The sequence below is a fragment of the Alligator mississippiensis genome, chromosome 2 (assembly GCF_030867095.1).
Source record: "Alligator mississippiensis isolate rAllMis1 chromosome 2, rAllMis1, whole genome shotgun sequence".
Taxonomy (NCBI): Eukaryota; Metazoa; Chordata; order Crocodylia; family Alligatoridae; genus Alligator; species Alligator mississippiensis.
The window spans coordinates 124,826,657-124,853,521 of NC_081825.1; positions in this window are offsets into that span (position 1 = coordinate 124,826,657).

Genomic DNA, 26,865 nt, shown 5'->3' on the forward strand with positions numbered 1-26,865 from the left:
GAAAAAAACACTTTCCTCCTATGTGATCTTTGCTTTTTATATACATCATTTCCCATTTATTCTGCCTCATGAACTCTCTTTGGGCATTTATATATGTGCTAAGGGAGGCAGGGGGGGCAGACAGGGGGAAGAACATTAATTAGAGCGCCCAGAGCATGATGTGTATTAGAGTCCACACTCTGAAAAATGTGGGCAGGGGTGCTTTAACTAAAGTTTGTTCGATGAGCTTTAGTTAAAGTGCCCCTGCCGCCATTTTTCAGCATGCAGTGATACACATGATGCTGGAGTCTGCTGGATTATGGTAATTATCACACTCCTGCAGACTCAATTAAATGATTCTGCTCCAATGCACTATATTAACTGAGTCTTCTCTGACGCACTGTAATTACAGCATGATGAAGCAGCCTCTATGTATGTGTATAGGCACCCTTTGTGATTACAGGCCCAGTTAAATGACTCCTATTCCATTAGACACCTAACTGAACTGAAGTACCTGCTTATGTTATTGTGACAGGGCACTGTTGATGCCTGAGACTTTAAGAGCTGTGTCAAGCGGTCAGCAGGTGCTTGACTGCAGCGGCCATTTTAGAACCATGGCCACCTATATAAACAGAGCAGTTCGCTGCTGGCAGGCAGGCAGAAACATTGCCCGGCTGAACTGCTGAATGGAACATCTGCAGGTAGGAGCAGGAGGCTCTTGGTCCTGGGCATGACCTAAAACTGCACCCTGCCAGGGAAGAAAGGGTGGCCTGGAGGACTCCTGGTGGCACAGTGAAAGGTGGGTCAGGGCACCTTAATAACCCCAGCTCTCACATCCCTGGTGAGTTCAATCAGTTCAGGGGGAGTCCAGGCTCATGGGAGTTCTGAGGCAGGGCCCAGGTCGGCGGAGGGACCTGGAGCAGTGCCCAGGCTCTTTGTGAGTCCTGTGGCTGTAGAGAACCTGAGAGGGGACCAGGCACTGCTATGGCCACCTGAGCCTCACAGGGTGTAATACCCCAGGGCAGAGGGCCAGGTAGTGCTACAGACACCTGAGCTGAACAGGGTGGCAGACCCCAGGGAGCCCCAGTGAGGGGGCAGTTGGTGAGCCCCAGTGAACGAGCAATGTGTGGAGCCTCAGTGAGGGGGCATTGTGGGGGTGTAAGACCCTAGGGTCAGGCAGGGCTGTGGTAGCCTGAGCCCCAAGGGGTGGAAGACCCCAGTGTGGAGTCCCAGTGAGGGGGCTGAGGGCTTGGAGCCCAGTATGTTTGTTTGTCTGTTTGTGCATATATTTTATGAAAGACCCATTACAAACCACTGGTGGATGCCATATGTGAGATTTGGGCTATGGTGTAGGGGAGGATCAGAGCTGGAGATAGCACTCTTTGGCACTGGGGCAAGACTAGGCAGCCTCCCACCTAATTAGAACCCATTATGAAACAACAAGGCATGGCAAGTGAGTGAGGCAGGCAGTTAGCCCAGGAACAGGTGGGCAGGCCAATGGTGAACTGGTCCCAAGAAGGTCCCCCTGTTACAGTTATGACCCTCTTCTACTCTGGTCAAGTGCCTGAAAAAAATGTTAAAGAGCCTATTTCTTTAACATCCCATCATCTTACTCTTAAGTCACAAAAAGAAGCAAATCAGATAAGGACCCATTCGCCTTTTTCATTAACTTTTTTCAGGGACGTGAGCAGGGTGGAATAGGATCACACCAGTCCTTTTTCAGTGGACAGTATTTTGGTAAGAGGTCATTATAAAACTGGCCACTATGGAATGATCTTTGCTTTTACAGAGCATACAATCTTAATTGCAAATCAGATTTTGTTCTAAAATACGAAAAGCAGGATATATGAGGGGTCAGGAAAGCTGTTCTCAAGCTTCTGGCTGTGGCAATGGAGACAAGACTTCATAATCAGCAAAAAAATATTTTATAAAAATGAAGAATGATCTAATCAATACATTCTATTCGTGGCAATTACTTCAGTGTTTTTAAAATAGTCCAGACTTTTTACTGACACAAATGTGGGAAAACTAACATAAATTCATGTCTTGTTCTAATGCCATTTAACCTGATACATAAATTGTTGTATATTTTATCAGAATATTTTTTTCTCATAATTAGAGTTTTCTCAGGCACAACTCAGATTTGTTCTTCACAGTTTTCTCTGGGACTATGGTTTTATTTCTCTAAAATTAAGTTAATAAAATCATGGAGAAGTAGGTCTAGAAGGGACCTCTGTAGGTCATCTAGTCCAAGTACCTGCCTGAGGCAGGATCATCCCTATCCAAATCATCCTATACAAACCTATAATCTAACCTTTTAGTAACATGGGTTCAACCTATCAATCATGGCCTGGCTTTGCATTTCCTATAAGGGCCTATCTATTTTCTATTTATACCAGGGGTGGGCAAAATATGACCTGCAGGCCAGATCTGGCCTGCTAGGCCATTCTATCTGGCCTACAGGGCTCCTCAAAATTTAATAAATTAATATTTATTAGCTTTTGGCTGTGTGTGAAAGCTGACAGGAGCCAAGGGCAGTAGGACCCAAAGGGAGCCTCATCAGGCTTGAGCAGCCCAGCCTTCCCACCCCCAGCCAGTTCCCTGATTTCCTGCCCCTGCCCAGCTCCAGCACTACCTGGATACCAGCTGCATCACCAAATCATGGAGCACGGGACCATGCCAGTACGTGTGCATGCATGATGAGGGGCAGAGTCTCTGTGTGTGTGTGCAGGCTCAGGGGCAAAGTCTGTATGCGTGTGTTCATAGGGTGAGTCCCACATGCACACCCCTCCTTGCCCTGCCATACACAAATCCCAACCACCCTCCCCAACACAGCTCCCCACAATCCCCATACCCACCCACACACCACATATCCACACACACATCCACATGCTCCCTCACCCTACATACCCACACACCTACAGCCCCCCACAAATCTATACCCACAACATACAAGAGTAATACTTCATTTTAAGCTATTGTGCAATCACCTCTATGTACACTACACAAACACATGTAAATCAGGACAAAAATATTTTTTGAAATCAAATTAATGAATGCTGTAGATCAGGGGTTCCCAAAGCTTTTATGCCACGGCCCAGCAAACTGCGGCCTGGGAGTGGCTGCAGCCTGGCAAACCATGGCCCAGCAGTCACAGCTGACTGTGGCCAGAATTTCCAGCTGGAAGACAGGTAAGGATACCTCCACTACTTGGGCGGGGGGGTGGGCCAAGCCCTTCACTGCCGTGGGCCCTGTGGGAGGAGCAGCAGCCTCTCTGCCCAGTTCTGAGGGCCACGGTTTGCCGATCCATGGCTACTTGTGGTCTAGCAGCCAACCGTGATGCAGACCAGCAGACAACCTGCTGTGGGCCAGCACCAGGCTGCAGTCCAGGGATTGAGAACCCCTGCTGTAGATGTTTGCTTTTTAGAATATAATTTGGTATTTTTTTTGGTTCCAAGATGGCAAAACCGCTTGCTGAAAGGAGTACTTCTGGGGGCAAAGGGAGGGACTTCTGGTAACAAAAGTCAGGGGGCAGGACTTTTGATCACAAGATGGTGACCAGGGGGCAGGGCACCTGTCAAGGGGCTACCCATGCATCCATCCAAACAGCTTGCCATAACTTGGTAAGCAGCCCTCCACCCAAAATAATTGTCTGCCCCTGATTTATACCCACAGACCATCCATCTGGGAGTTGCATATTAACTAGGTATTTACCCTGTTTTAGGACTTTCTACAGGAGTACATTTACCATAGACTTGAAGTCATTTATGCAATGTAATTGAGTGAAATGTATCCAGGGAATCAAAGAAAGTGAAGAATCCCCCACTACCCTCAGTAGCTTTTTCCTGTGGTTAATCACCCTCACTTATACATGCCTTATTTCTAAATTGAATTTATCTGGCTTTGGTATTTTACTAGTATTCAGTATTTTTACCCAGGCACGACTTCATACTGGTCCTTGAATTAGTGAATCCTAACCAGTTCTGGTATTTTCTCCTCTCTGCTATGCTTAATCTTCAGAAAACATCTCTTCTTTAAGCATTAGAACTCTTTAGTGTTGAAAAAGGTTGGAATATTATCTCCAAGCTCTTCTGCAATCATCTAAAACTTTTAGGGCATGTCTACATATTTATTAATTCACTTTAGGTAATGTGCATTAAACTTAGTACTTCCATTGTGAGGTACTAGAAAAAGGTACATTAACTTATTTTAATGCACATTAGCTAAAACACATGTTTGTGATGCTTTCATGCACATTAGCCTATTTAATGTGCATTAAAGCGCACATATAGATATGCTTAGTGTCACAAAAAATAAACTTTTCAATAAGACAGTTGCCTGAGTTAAAATATACCAGTTATAATTAAAAAGCCACAAGTATTTTCTACCTTGTGACTTCCTATTCTTCTGAGCTGAGCATAATCAGTACAGTTTTCCTTTAAGCTCTGAGGTAGTGGTACTTCTTTACAACACAGCATGTTGCCTTTGAGGGCACATATTAAAAGCAGTAATCTTCAAAGGTATAACATTTAAAGAATAGCTGCAAGAAAGTACAACTCAGGGCAGAACACATAAAGGGATTGATTTAGATTTCATTATTGCCACTGAAATTACTGATGTTGCTCCAGTGCAAAACTAGAACCAACCATTATGTCAGTGGTGGGCAAAATGGAAGATCCAGCTGGCAGTGGACTCCTTTTCCCAGCTGCCCCTAAATGCATCTGTGACAGAGCACAGGTTGTGCCTGCCACTTTAAGAGGTTTAGACAGGCTCTGAGTAGCCAGCAGGTATGGTCTGGCCCAATTGGATGGTCACATGATTGGAGTTCCCAGCTGGTGGGAGGGTCCATGTGCACCCCAGGACCTGGGAGCTCCCAGCTGATGCTAGCTTCCAACTGCAGGAGCACATGCCCCTGTGGCTGGGAGCCACATCAGCAGACAGGGATCCCAGCTGTGGGGATGCCCCATGCACCCCTGCGGAAAACCTCAGCTGACATGGTGTCCCAGCCACTGGGGTTTTCCAGGCACCATGGAGCTCTGGTCTCCCTGCTGTGAGGACCCTTGAAGCACCATCATGGCTGGGACCCTGAGTCAGCTGATGTGGCTCTCAGTCTCAGAATTGCATGGTGTACCCCCACAGTTGGGTTTTCCATCAACTAAGGGGTCTCCCAGCAATGGGAGCTTGCTTCTTGCTAGTGCAGGGGGAGCCTAGGACTGTGATTATGGGCTCCCCCTGCACTAGCAATAAGGAGTGATGGGATCTGATTTATGATCCCATAGTCATGTCCATTCCATGCACGTGGTATGGTAAGAGGCGCAATTGTGTGAATCATACAGCAGATCCCATCACACCTTTATCTGTTCATGTAGAGAGACCCTTAGAATAAGGAATTGTTCAAGACTAATAGAATGTAGTCTTTAGTGCATTAGATTGAATATCAACTCACAGATGAGCACTACTGATAACTACTTATAACTTCAATTTAAGTACAAATGCTTACCATAAAAATTACCCTTTCTTCTCAGTGTACATGTTAGATAGTTTCATCCCTTAAATGCATCCATCCATCTGGTATACCAAATTGTACAAATGATAGCCTGCTAGCAGATAAGCCATACCTGAAAATCTTGGAAAAGGTAGTTAGGGGCTGAAATTCCACCCAGGTCATTAAGAAACAATATGTCATTTCATAGAGAACATCTAATTCACTACTAAATATCCTCTTTCTCACTGCTATCTTGTACTTGCATGTACTTACGCTAATAAAAGACATCAGATTCACCCAAAGAACCTTGTCTGCCTATTGTACTTATATCACACTCAAGTTTCATAAAATTTTGTGCGCTCAGAAAATGTTTGTCTGGTTCTGTAGTAAGTATTGCAAGTGACTGCATACCTCTGGTACACTTGCCTTCATTCATCTTTTCAAGTCAAGAAAGAATAGATAACCTTGAAAAATTATTTGGGGGAAGAAGAAGAGCTACACAGAACTACTTTGCTTTAAACATCTAAAAAATATATTTTTTCTCAGACCAGTGGTTTCAAGGTCAGATAAGACTCTGATTATTTTTCGACTGTGATCAGGAAAGGTAAATGAAAGAAGCAGAACAGCAATAACCCAGGTCCTATGTTTGCATTTTAGAGTAATGAAAGTATTGTTCTCCTTCATGAGTGAAATAAGACTAAAAGTCTTATTCTTTAAAAGAAGACAGGTGGCTTTCCTGGTAAGGTATTGCAAATCATACTTTCCACAGGTACATATAAATGCAGATGGCAGTTATAACTTTGTGCTCAGAAAGTGGCCTATCCAAGTAGCAGATATGGATGTCTGTTGAAACATATACAAATCTTTTATATGTTCATATACGTTAAGTGCCATTAGCACACCATAAGGATAATGTGTAAGGAAGCCCTTTGATACTGATGCTATTTGCTAAGTATGCTAACAGTATTTCAGGGAAAATTAACAAAATATTGAGCAGATCAACTTCCTTTTCATTTGACAGACTTTAGAATTAGGGATTAACATATCCCAGGAGATATCTATATATACCTATATTAATATCAAAATAGAGCTATAGCTATCTCCTGGGATATGATAGTCCCTAATTTTATGATAATCCCTAAACTGTTGAAACAAATACAAATCTTTTATATGTTCATATATATATATATATATATATATATTCTGTGTGTATACATACACACATGCACACACATATGACATATATGACAATAACTATGTGTGTCATATATATATCGTGCGCATGTGTATATACTAGCCAATTGCCTGTCATGAATGACAGAGCATTTCAGGGACAGCTTACATGCCCCCCACCGCTCACCCTTTGGGGCTGGCCATGTAAACCAGGAGCAGGCAATTATTTTGGGCAGAGGGCCACTTTCCAAGTTTTGGTGAGCTGTCGAGGGCCACGTGGGTAGCTCCACCCCTTGGCAGGTGCCCCACCCCCTGATCACTGTCTTGTGATTGGAAGTCCTGCCCTCTAACCCCTGACCTTTGCCACCAGAAGTCGGTCCCCTTGCCCCCAGAAGTACTCCTTTCAGCAAGGGGTTGTGCCATATTAGAACCAGAAAAATATCAAATTATATTCTAAAAAGGAAACATCTACAGCATTCATTATTTTGATTTCAAAAAATATTTTTGCCCTGATTTACATGTGTTTGCATAGTGTACACAGAGGTGATTGCACAAGAGCTTAAAATGAAGTTTTATTCTTGTATATTGTTGGGGGTGGGTATAGGTTGGTGGGGGGCTGTGTGTGTGAGGATGCCTGGACTGTGTGAGGGGATGTGGATGTGGGGGCCTGCATGTATGGCAGTGTGAGGGGAGTGTGGGTGCATGTGTGGGGTGTGCGTGTGAGACTCATCCCATGAACATACACCCACCCACCCATTCTGCCCCTGGTTGTATAACCACACCCACCACCATTCCAGCCCCTGCCTGCACACCCACCCATCCACTGGGTCCATAACCACACCCACCCACTCTGCCCCTGGCTGCACACCCACACACACCCTGCCATTCTACCCCGGCTGCACAGCCACACCCACCCAAGCACTCTGTCCCTGCCTGCACACACACTCTGCCTACCCACCCACTCTGCCCCTGGCTGCACACAGAACACACATACCCACACCACAGACCTCCAAGACATACACCCACACCAGACACACACACACCCTACCACTCCTGCAATGCAGCCGGGCCACATGGTACTAACAGTGTCCGCAGGCAGGGAATTGGATTGCTGGGGGTGGGGCAGTCTGGCCCTTCAATCCTGCTGAGGCTCCTCTTGGGTCCTACTGCCCCTGACTCCTATCAGCTTTGAGAGGAGCCGGAGCAAGTCAATAGAGTTTTAAAGCCTAAGGGCTCCCTCCGACTCTGGCTTCCTGCCTGACGAGGCAGGGCCTATGCAGCCAGTGCAGCCTGCCCTCTCAAGGGCACATGTGTAGTTGGCCCCCAGCATTACGGACAGACAGACAGAAGTACTAAGCCTTTTATTATATTAGAATATATATACATATATGCATACACACACACATAAGATTTGTATTTGTTTCAACAGTTTAGGGATTAGCATAAAATTTGGGATTAGCATATCTCAGGAGATATCTCTATATCTATTTTGATATAGATATAGGTATAGATATAGGTATATATATAAATATCTCCTGGGATATGCTAATCCCTAATTTTAAAGTTTTCACATGAAAAGGAAGTTGATCTGCTCAATATTTTGGTAATTTTCCCTGAAATACTGTTAGCATACTTAGCAAATAGCATCAGCATCAAAGAGCTTTGTTATACATTACCCTTCTGATGTGCTAATGGCACTTGAAACATAAGCATTCATGCATTAAGGAGGGAAATCTGGTGCTAAGTGTTCTCTGAGCATAGAGTTCTGGAGGGTAGGCAGAATCATAGAAAATTAGGGTTGGAAGGGACCTCAGGAGGTCATTTAGTCCAACCTGCTTCCCAAAACAAGACCATCTCCAACTAGATCATTCTAGCTAGTCAGCAAATTTACATCTTTTCAAGTGAGGATTAACTCTGGGTCATGCTACCCACCTCATATTGCAGTAATAGCAGTCTGCTCCCACAGAGAATAGATGAGCAATTTGGGTCCTCCAGCATCCCAGGATGCATTGCTTTCAGCCCTCCCTCTCCTTGGACAATCTATCTACCCTTCTGAACTCTATTGTCTGGGGGTGGTACTGCTCAAGAGCAGGCAGCTCCTCTTCCCAGTGCCAGGAGAAGGGTTGTGGGGCAGGAGCATGGAGCAAATAGATGGAGAAGCATGGGGGCTATAGCTTCTCCACTCCCCATGACTCCATTCTCCTGCTGTGCCAAACCCCACAGTTAACTGAAATTTTCCCCAGTTTTTGCCTGGCTATGGGTAAAAAGTGTAGCCCTCTTTGGAAAAGGTTGTGGGGCTGGGATAAGGTTGGGGGTGATAGGGGACAGCAGAGGGCTCCTCACAGCACAACCCTCTTCCACTGCCCCCTACCCCAGGACAAGAACGTGGGAGGGCCTATGGAGGGAAGCCACAACCCCATGCCCCTCTACCTCCTGGCTCCATGCTCCCACCACAGCAACCCCCCTCTCCCTAGTCCCCCCAGAGCAGGACTAGAGTCCAGGCATCCTAGATTCTAGCCACACTCCTGCTCACCAGGTCTCTAGTGGCAAATCAGAGCTGGGCAGGTCAGAGATGGTACTAAGCCTTAAAGTGCAACTGCTCAGAGCATGTTCTAACTTTAAGACCACATAATATTCCTCATGTTTATTATGGTCTAAGTGTAACATATAACAATACCTAAAGACACCCAAAAACTTCGAACTATGTCTGCTTCATTTGCAGAATGCTCAGCTAAGCTTCTGCTGCTCTTGAAAGTGATGTTTGAGGCTGAGGAACAGCCTATCATTTCCAGTATCTACTACCAAGCCCATTAGTCCTGGCTGGTAACAAGGCCACTGTGAAATAAAAAAAAAAAAAGAAAAGGTTATCTGATAGAATAGGTCAGATAACTAGATGCACACAGAGGTGGATCCAGGGGGTGCAGTGGTGAAGTTGCAACCCCTCCCCACTTTTGATTTTTACTCCATCCAAAGTTTAAAACCAACTGCCTGCCAGTGGCAGCAGCATTTCCATTCAGGCAGCAGGGAGCAGGTCTACATAATTCCTCCTAAAATCATGTTGTAATTACATTTAAATTAATAACATTACATCACAAGTAAATTTAGCCCAGGGTGTTTAAGCCTGCATCTATTCTGCTAAGTACTTTGTCAACCATCTTCGAAGCTTAACATACCAAGACATTCTAGACATAAATGGCATTAGATCCTTGCAACAAAATAGAAGAATAATAGCCTAATTTAATGTAGTAATTGTAATATCCCTTTAAAAATTCAAGAAGGATTGAGAATTGCTTTGACTGTTCAAGCTAGTTTAGGGAACAGAATTATTTTTTGAATTTGCTCATGGAAATATATTTTCAAATGTATTTTAGAACATTTCCATTTGCTTGCTTTTGAATTTAGTTTGCCTTTTTACTTCATTCAGAAGGCAGGACAAGGTGGCACCTTAAGGACTAAAATGTTCAGAGACCCTTAAGCTTTTGTAGGGTTAGGTGACAGCCCCTTCTTTGTCAGACCCTATTAATCTGGGATCCCTGCTCTCTGGAAGACCATTCATAGCATATGACAAAGTAGGCTGTCACCTACAAAAGCTAACTTCTGCCTGACTTCAGACTAAAACAGCAACATTTCTTCACTGGATTGCTGGCCTACGGCCCATGTGAATCTGACTGTGGCTCTGAGTTATTAAAAAAGTTTAATCATGAAGCTGTATTCCCCTCACATTTTCATTTTACAGAATTAACCCCCTTTCTGCCCCCTTAGGCTTAGTGGAGCCATGCTGGGACACCTGCAGTGCCTGCCAGTGAGACAGGGAAGGGAGGGGGGATTAAACTCCCTGCTGGACAGTCTGGCAGAGGCTGCTGTCCTTCCCCATACCCTCACCGCTCCAGCAGTGGAACATGGCCAGATGCTGTCCTGGCCTGGCCCTGTTATAGTGAAGGGGACAGGGTCGGGGTTAATTCCTCTCTCTGTCCCTTCTGCCCCCAGGGACTACAGCTGGAGTCTGCCAGCCCCAGCTGCCTGCTCCACCTCTGCTGCTCCCAGCAGACAGACAGACAGACCCCAACTGTGGGGGGGGGGGCAGTTGGGGAAGGAGGGAAAAAATTAACCCCCTCCCTGCCCTCTTTTCTTTAATGGAGCCATGCCAGCCAGTGTCTTGCCACTTCCCCGCCCCTGCTCAGGCTAGAGAACAGAGGGGTGGGGCCAGCCCTACAGCACTGGAGCAGAGAGCCCAGCCCAGAGAACATGCTGGGATTCTGGGGTACTCTAGTTTAACTTAGACCAGGAAGGGGTCTGGCATAGGCATTGCATAAACTGGTTTGAGCTCAATCAGTTAAGTCTGATACTATATTCAACCAGGTTTATCTCAAACTGGTTTTGGCTATTTTGAAACTGGTTTATGTGCACTGAATATCTGTTCTCTTACAGGTTTAAACCAGTTTCTGATCACTTAAACTGGTTTATGTGTAATGTCTGTCCCTAGCCAATTAGTATATGTTTGATGCCCATCAACTATTCCATGGTAACTGTGTGCATACTCTTATCTCAGTAGATACTCTTACTTGACCACATGAAAGCTTACTAGGAGCTTGAGACCACAGTGAAAGAGAACTAAACTTTTATCTAACACAGGGTAAGAGTAGGCACATGGGCAGGTACCCCTGGGGACCTGATGCACAGTAAATTCTGCTACCTTTTACCTCATGTTGACTAATTTGTGTACATATGCCCTTAGACTTGTGCTTAAGTAGTTGATTTAATTAGGATCCTAAGATGTGATTCATTGTAAAGAGTGCCCATTCAAAACAATGGAAAGATCTCTACTATCACACAGGGAGTAAATTACAGAAGAAAAAAAGGATAATCTCCCTCCCCATGCCCCTCTCCCTTCTGTGAATTAAGTTTGATTTGCAAGAATTATTGCCTATATTTTACACATAGGTATATGCCACAGAATGAATGTAGGGTATCCCTAGATTGCAGTCAAAGGTATGACTTCAACTCATGTAGATACAGCTGAGCTAGCTTTAAACTGGATAACACAATTAGCAATATAGCAGCACTAGCCTAGAGCTCTGCACAGGTTAATTACTCAAGTAGTAACACAGGTCCTAAATGCAGCAGCATAACTAGGGTGGTGTGACAGGGGAAGCTGCCCTGGGGGCTGACATGGGGGGAGGAAGTAGGGGGGAGGATTGGAAACCTTTCAGCTGCAGCTCTAGATAGACAACCATGCTGGCAACACAGTGCCAAACAAAAGTTACCGCTGCCCCCATGCATCCCACTACTCCGGCCACCGTCCTGCTTTGTTATGCCTCTGCCTAAATGAGTTTTGCAGCTGGTTTTAAGCTAACTTCAATACAGCTACACAAACTGCAGTCACACCATAACCTTTCCATTTAATTTTTTTATTTTGAATGTTTCACTTGTAATTCACATTATGCTTCCAGCACATTCAGGGAGCCATAGTGAAGCCTTCTGACATTGTTAATCAATATTGGTTTGGAGATCCCTACAAAATAGAGAGCCACATCTTTGCAAAGTGCTGCAGGTAGACAAATTGCACTTGGTGAAGGAGCACAGAACATAATCTTAGCTTTCCCCAGTATGTCCAATGACGTGACTCCATAGACTCTATGTAACACACAAGGCCCAGAGCAGGGCCTATTAGTCAAAGCTGCAGTCCTATATCTACTTGGATCCAGAAATTGTTTTAAATGCCACCATGAGTCTTTTTTTGGCCAGGGTGACATATAGATCTAACATAAATAAAACTACCTGCAAATTATTCTTGATCCTATCAGCAATAATATGTGGAAAAAAGGAAGTGCTTAGAGACAACAGAGGCTCAAACCATTTAAAAATAGATTTTTTGTCTGGCAAAATATTTTGAGCTTTTGAAATATATTGAAGTAAACCTGAAGTGTTTCATTTCAGTTTCCACACTTTAATTTTTTTATTAAAAACAATAAAGTTTAACATAAAATCATTTAGGACAAGAATTTAAAATTATTTATTTTGGAATGGGATATTTTAAGTTATTAAATGCTTTTCCCATTTTAATTAAATTTTGCCAAATTCAATACGAGTTTGCAAAAAAAAAAAAAGTAATCAAAATAACATTTCAGATACAAACTGTTTAGATGAAAAATGTCCAGCTATGCTAACGCATGATAATGCTTTTTTTTACATTTGAAGACTGGAAGAAATTGAGCTAGTAGCTGGTCATTATTGCTTGCTTCATATATTAGAAGTAGTTCATCTCATGTTGAGTAAGGTTCTGTCTCTATAAAAATGCCAACTGTTTATTTCCCTTTAATGCAACAGCACAATACGGTTCTCACTTTGATCAGGATCTCTCGCTCTCTCTTTTTTTTTTTTTTTTGCACCTGCAAGCATCTGCACTAACCCTTTGTGGTTACAAAAAGAGACCTGCTTTTGATCTTTTCATTCTAATTCTTGACAGCTTTGTAAAGGCAAGGGAGAGAATTTCACCATTTTTCTACCTCCTGCCCCATGTCTGCTCCTATAAAAAAAAATAGTTTTATCCACATTCAAAATGTCTGAAGCTGGTGTAATATAAACCTGGTTGAATGTAGTATCAGACTTAACTGATCTGGGTGAAACCAGTTCATGAAATGTATGTTCCAGACCCCTTGCTGGTTTAAGTTAAACCAGAGTCCTCCAGCATCCTAGATGCTTTGCAGCCATGGGCTGGGCTGGGCTGTGCTCTTTGCTACAGAGAACAGGGCTGGCCCCACCCCTCTGCTCCCTAGCCGGAGCTCCGGTGGAGACTGCAGGCACAGCAGGGTCTGCCTTGCTTCCCCCTACCCAACCCCACCTTGCTGCTCAAGCAGGGATCCCCCCTCCCTCCCTCCCATCTCCCACAGCATGGACCGCAGCCCCACAGACCCTAGCTAGCATGTGTTATGCTAGCTAATGCTGAGAGGTGTCTCTGTATGTGTCTCCAATTTCACTGGGACAGGACAAAAGCAGACAGGACAGAGTCCACTTAGGGCTTTTTAGAGCTAATCAACAGATCAGCTGGTAATGTCCCTCCATTCCTTCCTTGGAAAAAATTGTTTAAGAAGACCTTGAACTAATGAGAGAGGCTTTTGTTTTCTTGAAGGGCTGCTAAACTCTGTGTTATCAGCTCCCTGCTGGTTCCCTTGCCTGTCAGGTGTCTTAGCTGCCAGCGGAGGGTTCAGGATTGAGAGAGTGGTCAAGGGTAGAAAGGTAAGAAAGGTTTATTGACTTAACAAACACATGACTACATTTAGTATAATAAGGCAACAATGACAGACAATGATAATTCGTGTTGGCAACTTATAGACAATTCCCTCTGATGCTTGAAGTACAACAAATTTTTCTTCTGCAAAGCTCAGTGAAGTCAGGCATCCCCAATCAGCGCTGTCTGAGGGATACCGGGAAGGACCCTGGTATTTTGTCCTTGGACTCCTTGAGATTCACAGGCCCACCAAAACCAGGTCAGCACCTAACTTTAAATTCGAAGCTTCTTTTATACTGCCTCATCTCCCTTCTAATGGTTTCCAGATGTGCTAGCTAATTATAACTTTTGAGCTATGCTGATAACTTACAGCCATTTAGATTTCTTTATTATAACTCTTCTTAGAACTGACTAATAGCAGCATAAACCTTTGCATTCTTTTGATAAAGTTAATTTTAATTATGCCATAAGGCCTAACTAACTACTTTTACAAGGCTTCGCTAAATTTATTAGGCCTTACTACATACAAGGCCTCACTAATCTTTGACTTTAATTAGGCTTTTAGCAGCAACATACAGCTTATACATGAAAAAATGACAAGAAACACCTGGTCTAATCCTCACAGCATTCAGCAAACACCTTAGACATAATTTTTAGCTGTCACACTCCACCCCTTGCTTGCTGAAGCACTGTGATAGCTACAGTTGAGATGCTAAAGCTACATGTGCTACATTAGGGAATGGGGAGGGATTGATTTTCCCATAAACGCAGTGGCTCGAGAGGCTAAACAGATGCAGAATGCACTATTGGGGCACAGACTCAGTGGTGTTGAGCTCAATGGGGTTTCCCTCAGGAAGTATGTAATAACAAACTCATAAATGAGCAGAGCTACAACAATGACCTCTTCTTCCACAGTTAACCATTCCAGCCTTCAGGTAGGAAATGTACCCAAGATAATAACTGGTGCCAAAGGTGCATTGACAGTTACCACCTTGCCAGTCAACTATTTTGTTTCTTTTACTTAGAGACCAGGATTTCATTTGCTCCGGGGTGGTGGGTTTTTTAAAATATGGATACTGCAGCTGGACAACTTGAAGATTATCCGAGTGCACTTCTGTGGGATGCTCTTCAGAGTTATGCCACTCCTTTAGGTTTTTAGGAGCAAGTTCATTAATATCTGGGTAATAAGAAGGATAGTAGACATGCCTTACCTAGGAAACACAATAAGGCATTAGTAAGAAGAATATAGTTATAACAGTCCATTGTTTTATGGTGCTAGCTGATTCAGACAGGTGATAGAAAAGGACTCATTTTTAGTAGCAGGCTTAATTAGGAATGGCTACGTCTGCATTTATAGACAGATCTAATCTGTAGGATCAAGACAACAAGGAGCTTGGCTCTCGATAGATGAATCTGACTTAAATATCCCCTAGGCATTATGCACACCTTTTGCCAATAGTGTCCCCTCCCATTTATTTCCCTGAGGATGCTTTATTACCATGTGATCTCCTGCCTGGAGCTTTCCCTGGTTACTATCCCTAGGTTGCTTTACTGCCGGCTTGTGGGGACCACTCAATCTAAAGGCCTATTGCATAGGGCTACCTCCCGGACGAGGTCAGTTATTAGCCCCATTGATAGCTTGATCCAGGTGCAAGTCCCAGTCCTTAAGAGCTGGACCAGCAGCCAACCACAAACTGCATTTGAGGATGTCATTGGCTTGCTCTACCGATCTGTTAGACTGAGGATGGTATGGGATGTGATATGTCCATAACATGCTATGTTTTGCGGTCCAGTCATACACAAGATGATTGCGGAAGTGAAGGCCATTATCGCTCTGTAGTTCTATGGGTGGTGGATACACAGCTAGCAGCGTTTCCAGTGCTGCACAAGTGTCCTAGGCAATAGCTCTCATGGATAGGAATAGCAAAAAACATATCCTTGATATTAACGGATCCCATCCACGCAGGCCCATAACACCAGATGCTTTCTGTTAAGGATGGTAGTGGCAGGACGGTAGCTGTCAAGGGGTCAGTATTAGCATTTAAAGCTCAAAAGTTTTGGGAAGCAAAGTCAGCCGCCACCCCCTGTTCAGCTTACATACTGGCCACACTGGATTGTTATATGGAGAGTGGGTTCAGATAACAGTTCCGTTCTCTAACTGCTGGCAGATAATACACTGGATCGGTTGGGTGGCCTCGGTGGGAGTTCAATACTGGGTCTGGTGTACTCCTTTCATGGGAGGCAGAATTAATGGGGTCATGCTACATTGAGTTACAGCAGTTATAGCCATTTTTTTTTTTTTTTTTTGGTTCCTGGTGAGGCACTGAGCACTCAAACTGCCAATTTTCTTGCTTAAGGGCAAACTGCTGTCTTCTTAGTACATTAAGTCCCAGTAATCTTGGTCCCCCTTTAAGTATTACTGCTGCTGCTGTTACCTCACAGCCATTAGGTAGCGTGAAGGTCGCTCAGACCAGATGTTCTGGTCATCTAGTGCCTCCGACCTCAATTACTTGATAAGGGGTTCCTTTTGCCCCCTTTCAATCTGCAGATTCTAAAATGCAAATTTGGGCACCCCATGTCTGATAGCATATCGACTGACTTTTTACTTTTGCCTAATTGAATCTGTATGGGTATCCGAATTAAGGGGCTAATATTAACTTTAGATACTGGTTCCCAGCCTGCTACTGCTCCCATTGTGGCCCCTTTTTTTGGCGGTCGAGCTGGCCGGACTTCCTAGGCCATGTCATCAGAGGGGGTAAAGGCTGGCGGCCCCACATGTGCCTGGAAAAATGTCAACAGTTCCACCCTCAGGGCAGAGAATCCCTTCGGTGACACTGTCAGTGGCGCAGAAGGCTCTGCTTTTGGGCTTGCCCCTTTGCTACAGTGTTTAGCCTGCAGACATCGCAGGACATTGGTGGGCAGTCTACTGATTTACACCTTATTGAAACTGGCAGCCAACAAGTTTTTCTACATTTTTGTTTGCAGAGTCTTAGACCGGCCTTCTCTGGCTTTTCTTAACGATTTGGGGGGGGCCAGGGGGTTTATCTTTCACTGAGGCCACTGTTATGGCCTTGGCAGTTTTCATTGGTTTGGCAAGCCCTGCCTTCTGCAAAATCGGAAGAAGCTTCACTAATCACCGGATTGCATTTCTTACTGGGTGATTTACCACCTCTGGCTCCAAGGCCAACAGGGTTGAGGTATACTCTGTGGGTGCTTGTCAGCAAAACTTCCTCCACAACAGTGCTGTTACGATTTCTGCATTTGGCATGCAAGTCCAAACTCCTGCATGAAGGATTTCAGCTAGTGCTAATTGATACAAGCAGCGTACAGCCTTCTTTAAATTGGCCCACGCCCAAGGGGTGGGATTAAGCTCTTTTTTTATATTACTATAACTAGCTGCAGTTGCCTGCAGTGCAGCAGAAAACAAAGTAACATTTTTATTGCCTCCTGGAAACTGATTTAACTGGAGCTCAGGGCGCAGGACAAGTTGAGTTGCTTTAGCATAGCTTACTGAAATTGCAGAGGCTCCTTCACTATACATTTGAACTAGCCAGTCTATCACTGTCTCTCCTAGCTGGGACTTACACTGCTCCTGCATATCTCAAATCTCTGCACAGATAAAGGAATGCAGCTCTGTTTGGGGATTCCCTCCTTGTGGCCCTGAATGAGTTACCACCACGGGGGAGGCCTGGCCAGGTTCCTCCCTCCAGGCGGGGACATACGGGGGCAGTTTGGCACTAGGCTCATCATCAATTTCTTCCCCTTGATCTTGCCAGAGCTCAATTTCTGTTTTCTCGCCATACAGGCACTGTTGCACTTTCTCAAAGGAGGGCTCCATTGCCTGTGCTAACTGCACCCTCTTTTGGAGGGAAGCAGCCACGCGTGTGATCATAATTTTTTCTTCCTTCCATTCTAATGTCTACAAGCAACTCTGGGCAGCCTGCGCAGCCTTACATGCCATACTGTTGGAATCTCTCACATCCTCCAACTCCTTACTCAGCCGGGTGACCTTTTCCCGGGGCTGGGCATTTTTTTTGGCCCCTAGCTGCAGGCACATAGCCAGCAGCCACAACAGGCACCCCTTCTTGGGCTTACCCCAGGCAGCAGCAGCAAACCTAGCCCAAAGATTGGGTATGGTTCCTGGGTCACTCCAGGCAGGCCTTAACCTACCCTTATCCCACCCGGGATTCTCCGTCTCTGTCACTTCCTTAAGCAAAGCCACCAATGGAGCCCAACCAACTCTCTCCATTCTGACCTTTCTCTCTGGACCAGAGCCTCTCAATCCTGCTCATGATGCCAATTTATGTCCCAGCTGCCAGTGGAGGGTTTGGGAGTGAGAGAGTGGTTGGAGGTAGAAAGGTAAAAAAGGTTTATTGACTTAACAAACACACGACTACGCATAGTATAATAAGGCAACAATGACAGACAACAATAATTCACGTTGGCAACTTATCGGCAGTCCCCTCTGGTGCTTGAAGTAAAACAAATTCCTCTTCTGCAAAGCTCAGTGAAGTCAGGCATCCCCAATCAGTGCTATCTGAGGGGTATCAGGAAGGACCCTGGTATTTAGTCCTCGGGCTCCTTGAGATCCACGGGCCCACCGAAACCAGGTCAGCAGCTAACTTTAAATTAGTAGCTTCTTTTATAGTGCTGCATCTCCCTTCTAATGATTTCTGGATGTGCTAACTAATTTATAACTTTTGAGCTATGCTGATAATTTACAGCCATTTAGATTCCTTCATTGTAACTCTTCTTAGGACTGACGAATAGCAGCGTAAGCCTTTACATTCTTTTGCTAAGGTTAATTTTAATTATGCCATAAGGCCTAACTTACTACTTCTACAAGGCTTTGCTAAATTTATTAGGCCTTACTACATACAAGGCCTCACTAATCTTTGACTTTAATTAGGCTTTTAGCAGCAACATACAGCTTATACATGAACAAATTACAAGAAACACCTGGTCTAATCCTCACAGCATTCAGCAAGCACCTGAGACACAATTTTTAGCTGTCACAGTCAGGTTTGCTACAGACAGTATGACGAAGCAGGGAGAGAGAGATTGAAAAGCTCAGTATCATCAACAGATGCATTCACTGCCTCAGAGTGGTACCCAGGGGCTGGGGGCTGGCAACACTCCCATCCCTTGAGGAGTGAGCCTGAAAAAGCCTGGGACTGTGCAAGCAGGGCAGGGGTTTAAACCCCTCTCTAATCAGAGCATCCTGCCGGGGCCCAGCTACGCCCCGCCTCAGCTCAGTACTGTGGAATGGAAGGGAGGGCTGCTCTTGTGCCCCCTAGCTTTTAGCCTGAACCGCTACAGTTATGCGCCTGCATTTCTTTAGTCCAGAGGGAATGTCTGTACACTTGCAAATTGGTTCAACCTAAGCAGGTTAGACTAACCTGGAAAGTTTAAATCAATTTAAGGCTCAGGCTTTTTGAATGTCTGTCCCTAGCCACTGTCTGTATAGACATGGCGGCTACCTGCTTATGAGCAGCAGCTGTTTCAGTGCCCCATCAGCTATTCAACCTGAACATTATGGTCCCAAGTTTCTGCTTCCTTGTTGCTGGTTGCTAGTTCCCTGGGTCCTGCTTGTTCGTTCCTAATGTCCTTGTTTCCTGGATCTTGCTGGCTAGATTCCTGCCTTCATCCTTGTTCCTGTTGTTTCTTGTTCTTTCCTCCTGATCCCTTTGTTCCAGACTTGCTGGCTCTTGACTTCAGTTCAGCCTCTTCCAACAGCTGGCTCCTGGTTCATAGCTTTTGTTTTAAGATTGCCCATGTTGCAGTCCATTACAGCTACCGCTGCCTGCTCAAGACCCATGGCCTACTGATTCCAGTCTAGATCCCTGCTTCCTGCTCCTGACCTTGGCTTGTGGCTCTACCGAGGATACCCAACTACATCTTGTTCTCTGACAGATCTTCGCCTCCTGACAGTTGCAATTTAGATTGGGAAACTGGATGCCAGAGCTGCTATTAATTGGTCTGCATGATGCTAATTGGGAAGCTATGCTGTGGTATCATTAGGAAGCCTAACCTGGGTTTTGCTTCATACTTTTTGCAAAAACACCAATCCCTCTTCCTCTGCACAAACAAATCCATAGTTATCTGTACATAATACAAAACAAAAATGAAAAACTAAAAAAGGACTGTCCTGATCCTCTGACTCTGAAGGACTAAAGATCCTCTGACTAAAGAAGGACTGTTCCTGATCCTCTGACTCTTCACTCTCTAGTATGGATCTTGTCTGCTCCAGAACCTCCAGTTTATCACCCTCTAGGGTCAAACCCCGACCACCCGTGTCTTGGTCATGCTCCTGACAGTGCTTAATGTTGACATCAAAAATGAAAAGTGATTAATCACCTAAATGGCCCTAAAAACAAAATACATTTAAGATTAATGTAATGGTTATGATTAAGAATAATCAGAGGCATACATAGTCAGTCGAGCTGTATGAAGCTTCGGTACCTGATTCAATTCAGAGGAGATTTGGCCTGATTCGGTGGCTGAATCTCCGAACCCAAATTGAATCAGAGGACCCTTTAATCTCTCTGAATTGAATTGAAACCCTCCAAATTGATTTGGATAGATTCAGAAAGATTTGGAGATTCGGACATAGACACAGCTTTAAATATTTTTCTATATACCTCAAAGTAGCAGGCAGCTCGTGAATGCTGCAATGCTGGGGCTCATGGAGCGTCCCACAGGAGTACGGGAGGCTTGGCATGCTTGGCAGCAGACCCGGAAGTGGGCCAGAAGCATTTCTGGGTTCACTGCTGAGCATGTGGAGCCCCCTCCCCCACCCACACTCCTGTGGGACGCTTCAGCATAGCAGCATTCACAAGCTGCACTAGTACCTTGAGGTATGTAGAAAAAACTTTTAAAGTTGTGTCTGTGTCCGAATCACTGATTCTCCAAATCAGCATTGAATCTTCAGATTCAGACAATTTGAATCAGGGACAGTGATCTGAATCAATGAATTGAATCACTGTCCCCGATTCAGGCTGAATCCGAATCAAATAGGGCCTGCTTTGCACACCCCTATTAGTCAATATAAACCAAGAATTGGTGTTGCAAAGAGTTTACTTGCTAACTTTAGATGGTTCATAATAAGGGACAGTAAAGAAAACAGTGGAGGGAGTGGGTAAGATATGACAGATACAATTAACAAAATTATGTAGTTACTTATTTATATCATATGAACTTAGTGCTTCCTTTTAAAGGATTTCCCCTCAAATTAACTCACTTGTAAATAATATGGAACAATTGTGCTTCTTTTTCCAGAGATATAAATGTCTGAAGGCTTTATGAAAATCTGTCCATGACAAGAAAACAATATGGAAATAAGCACATGTGATCTGGGTTATCACTGCCAAACCATTTTGCTCTCACTTTGGACTGATGTATGTTGTTGTGCAGGGTAGTGGTGAACTGGGATCAGAGGTGGGGTAGATGAAGGAAATGAAAAGACTGATAATGTCAATGACATAGGCATTATGGGATGGATTCAAAGGAACGCAGTAGGAAAAAAAGAGGAGATGTATGCCATAGGACAGGGAAGAATAGTATACAGTCTTGAATATGAGGATTCAGAGTTTTAAAGTTGATATGTGGGGAAATGGGACCTGGTGGAGAGATCTAAGGGGAAGGGAGATGTGATATAAAGTGAGATGTGATTTTTAAAGCATAAATAGAAGGAAGGAAGATTGAATTCAAGAGCTAAAACATAATCTTTGGATTTTCTGACTTCTCACAGTTTATTAGTTCACCCTGAATCCTGTCTCCTTTTGTATGGAATACATATGAAATTAGGTAGCCTCTTAAAAATGATTATCATACTGGTGAACACAAACATTAATTGGGTGTGCCCCCAACAGTTAGTCAGAGTTCCAGTGTTACATGCTAGAGAACTGTCCTTCCCAGCCCCAGCTCTTTTCTCAGGTATCAGAATACTGACAAATAAACTGTGGCAAACAAATCAGCTTATTCTAAAATCTCTTGAGAGTCTGAAAAAAGGGAAAAGAACAGCATTTTAACACAGAACCACCTGGCAACCAATAAATATTACATTACTGAGCATCTCATAAATCTTTATGAAGCTCATGCATTCCCTTCTGAGCCAGAATAACTAATCTGATGCCTATTATTGTCATTCAGTGTTGCACTGCACCGTTGCAATTTAGATTGGGAAACTGGATGCCAGAGCTGCTATTAATTGGTCTGCATGATGCTAATTGGGAAGCTATGCTGTGGTATCATTAGGAAGCCTAATCTGGGTTTTGCTTCATACTTTTTGCAAAAACACCAATCCCTCTTCCTCTGCACAAACAAATCCATAGTTATCTGTACATAATACAAAACAAAAATGAAAAACTAAAAAAGAACTGTCCTTCCAAAATTCAAACAAGGATGGAAAATGCTTAAAAATACTTAAGGACTAATTGGAGCTGGGCTTGAAGTGAATTATTCAAATGATCTGTTATTTCAAGAGGTATCTGTCCCAGTGAGTCTGAACCAGAGCTCAGAATTGCCCTGATTCAAAGTCCAGTGAAGTCAAAAGGAATCTTTCCATTGACATCAGTGGGTTTGGACCAGATCCCAAGATATGCTGTAGGACAGAAGTGTCAAACATACAGCCTATGCCTGGTGGCAAACACTGTGCAGATACCCCTGCCACTGCCCCAGACCTGTATTACTGCTAGATCCCTGCCATCACCATTTGGGCCTGTTGCCACTGCTGGACCACTGCCACTGCTCCTAGATCCCTACTACCACCAGATCCACCAGATTCAAACCTCCAGCTTAGGAGGAGCCCCAAGGTGTGGATCTAGCCTGGAGCCTGGAGTGAGTTTGACCCCTATGTGGTAGGGGTAAAGAAATACCAAAGACCTCTTCAAAAATCCCAAACACCTCTGTTTAAATACAAAATATTAATATCAGGCTTGAATTTGAATACCTTTATGCATGAATGATATCCTAATTGGTATCTGCTATTGTGACTGGTGCTGTCACTAAAGTAACCAAGAGTCAGGAGCTCCTTTATGGCATACCAGGTGGACAGGGATGGGAAAAATGTGCCATGGGCTGGATTGAGCCCACCAGGCACTTTCATTTGGCCCACAGCACCCACCAACAAATTGTGCCCTGCCCAACCCTTCCACCCACAAAGGTGGGAGCAAGGTGCCCATGCATACACCCCCCCCCCAAACATACCCTGTTGCACCTTGCTCCCATCCTCATGGGCAGAAGAGCCCAGCCAGGCCAGCACACAGCTTCTGGGCCACTGCTGCCTCCATCCCCTGGGGATCTGCTCTGCTTCCCTGGTTTCCTACCGGCTCTGGGCAGCAGGTAAGGAAGCAGTGGGGGCAGAGCTGCAGATGGGCAGGAGTGCAGAATGTGGGGCTGCAGCTGACAGTAGTGTGGAGTCTGTGCCCAGTGGGGTGGTGGCAGTGTGGAACTCAGGTGGGCAGCGTGTGGGTGTGCAGGAGGTGCAGGGGTGGGGGGACCCTGCACATACTCCCCCCAGGTGCACAGACCTGGCAGGCGGTGGTAGCAGCAGCAGAAGGTGGGATGCTCAGGGTACTCATGCCTAATGCAGGCACCTGGTGGGGCGCAGCTCTGGCCAGCACTGCACATTGCAGCGAGGGGTGCAGCCTCTGCCAGGCAGTCTGTATTGCCAGCATTCCCCATGTACCTGTGCAGCTCTCGCACTTGCCAGGCATGGGAGCGAAGCCCCAGGTGCTGGAACTGGCTGCCTTCCCTGCCAGGCTACACGGCAGGGGAGGGAAGCCCCAGGCACCTTCCCCTGGGGGACGGGGAAGGCAGCTGGCTCTAGCTTTCCTCTCGTGCCCTGCAAGTGGGGGGAATGCCATTGATACAGACTACCTGGTGGAGGCTGCACCCCTCACTGCAAGATGCAGTGCTTGCCAGAGCTGCACTCCACCGGGTGCCTGCACCAGGCACGAGCACCCCGCCTGCTGCTGCACCATGGGGGAACTGTGGGTGTCCCCACACCACCCACTCTCCCTCACCCCACAAACCCCACACACCCACACCCTGCTCCCATAACCCCCACATATACACACACCCACCAACATACCCTATGCCCCCCCACACTGCCTCACCCCCTCAGAAACCCCGCATATACACCCCCACACCCCACCATACACACAACCACATCTACACCCCACCATACACAAACTCATACACCCACACAATATATAAGGCTAAGAATTTATTTTTGAGTTATTATGCAATCACCTCTATATACACAACTCAAACACAAATCATGACAAAAACATTGTTTTCAAATATGTTATAGTAAGTGTTTGACTTTCAGTGCATGATTTGTTTTTTTCTAGTTCTAAGATAGCAAACCCCCTTCCCAAAAGAAGTATTTCCAGGGGGCAAGGGGAGGGACTTCTGGTGGCAAAGGCCAGGGGTTAGGGGTTGGACTTCCAATCCCAAGATGGTGACCGGGAGGGGTGGGGGGGCAACTCATGTGGCCCTTGACAGCTCACCAAAACTCGTTAAGCACCCCTCCAGTCAAAATAATTGCCCGCCCCTGAGCAAGGAGCTCCTTTTAAGTTATTGTGCTCACTCTGAAGCCTATTGGCTATATCAGAGGCAGCCCACAGCAGCTTAAAGTTCCTTTACTTATGAAGGCTGCTGGCTCTCCCTTCCAAACTCAGCACACCCTTGTCAATCTATTCTGAGCTCTAAGCCCTTGTAGTTAGACCTGTAAGGGGCATACATAGGCTGCCCTGTTGTGTCCTTGTAGCTGGCAAATTCTCCCTTAGGTGACTAAAGGCCTTTTCTGATTTGTACTTGCCACTGCAGTATATAGACTCATAAATAAAGGCAGAATCCCTCCAGGAGTATGTCATTATGTGGGTATATTAATATATAAGAAGAGTTGAAAATTTCCAGTCATAATTCAAAGGTCTCCTGGTTTAATTTTTAACTGTGAAATTATCTCTTAACTTAAACAGCCAAAAAAGTTAGTATGATCAAGGTTATCAATAACATTCTGTTGCTGAAGCAAATTAAGGTCAAGTGACCAAGGTTACTGCATTAATAATTCAACCTGTCCTCAAACAAGAAAAGAAATGAATAACCTTTTTTTGCTATGAAACACAGTAAATACCTTTGTAATGCATTCAGCCCTTCAACTGGAGGAATTGCCTCTCAACATGTGTTCCAGTCTAGACTGTTCTACATTATACTTTACAGACTTTATACTTTTCGTTCCTTTAACATTCAATTAAAGAACATAATACAGAGTTTAGTACCATATGCACTTCACGCCAAAAAGAGAAGTATGCCCATCAGGGAAATCTGATTAGTTTATTTAAAGGGTACAATTTTGCATTTCTAAGGCATGAAAAATGCCCCTTAACTTTAACAGGAGTTTTGTCTGGCCTGGATATATACAAGATGGCGATTTTTTTTTTTTTACCATGAGAAAGTCTATTAAATTGAAAAGTGTTTTTTTTTCCAGATACTTCTCTCTCTCAGCTTCTTTTGGCCTCTTTTTGTGATTGAAGAGTTCAAGATTACTGTTCTTGACATGATTTCTTGTCCTTTTTTTGATATGTGTAAAACCCACACCCACACAAGCAATAGAGGAAGTTGTCTATGCATAAATAAATATAAAATGCACAAAGTAAAAGAAAAAAAATAGTTCCCCTCCCCTTTAAGCACTTGAACCCTTTAATGGTTGCTTTCCTAGGAGTTCCTTGTAATGAGAATTGGTTCAAAACCCCACCAACTAATTGGACCAAAGTGTCCATTTTATACTGACATTCCCTTTAATTTTCATAAGAAGTAAGTGGCCAGGTTGTAGCCTTTGTAAAACTAGTGGATGTCACAACCCAAAGGTGTGATTTTTTTGTTTGTGTGTGTGCTTCGGCACCACTAAATTATTTCCCGCCAATTTGTCGCTTTCTTTGCACGGTAGAGTTCTCTGCTGCAAGAGAGAACTCTGGTGCAATGGGGGATTTCCCGCCAGATTACAGCTTCTTTGCAGGGTGCATCTCTTTTGCATCATAGTGATACACGCTGTAAAGAAGTTCCCGCCATTTGTATTAGGATTTGCGCCACATTATTGGCCCATTCCTAATGTAGGCACACGTGGTGGCTAGCGATTGGCTTGCTAGCCGTACAAAAGGCTTGGGTAGTTTCTGCCCAAGTCGGAGGAGGGAGGATGAAAGAGATTCTGTGTGAAGATCTCCAAGCGCTGCGGACCCTCGCGGACCCGACACGCCTCCCCTAAGCAGGCAATAGAGGCAATAGAACCGAGCCTATGGAGCTTTTGCTTCTAGCCTCTCCCCGTCGCCGAGCGCAATCCTAGACGAATCCCTTTCCTGTAACTTCGGACCCGCAGAGCCTAAGTAACTCCGGGGAAACTTTTCGAACCTAACCGAACCGGACCCGCGGAGCCTGAACAACTCTGTGGGAGCAATCGATTTGTCGTGTTCCTCTAGTGAGGATCCAAGTGGGAGCTGTGCCTGGAAACCTGTCCAGCCTACACCAATACCATCTTTGGGTGTAAGTAAACAATCTTTTCAATCAACCATTACGCCTCCATAACTAATTCTAACTCGCGCACGCTAAACCGCCCAGCGGTTCTCTCCAGCCCCGTGTGCCCGGGCTGCTGGCCACAGCCCGTGTGCAATGAAGACGGGCCTGGCTGGCCCCCGGCTCGCACATGGCGACGGGAATGAGATCGGAATCACTGCCGCACATGGCGACAAAGGTGGGATCGGGGCGCGGCCCACACATGGCAACGAGGATGGGATCGGGAGAGAATGCGCATGTAGCAACCCAGACGGGATTAAGAGAGAATACGCTAGAGTTAGAATTGGTTAGGAACTGCCCTTGGCGCGATAACCAACGCCAAGTGAAAAGCTTTGAAGAATTAGAGATACATATCGCTTACCACCAGGTGGGCAGAACGGGTGAAAGATTTGTAAGTGGCCGTTTGTCACTAAAGGGAGAAGAGGGA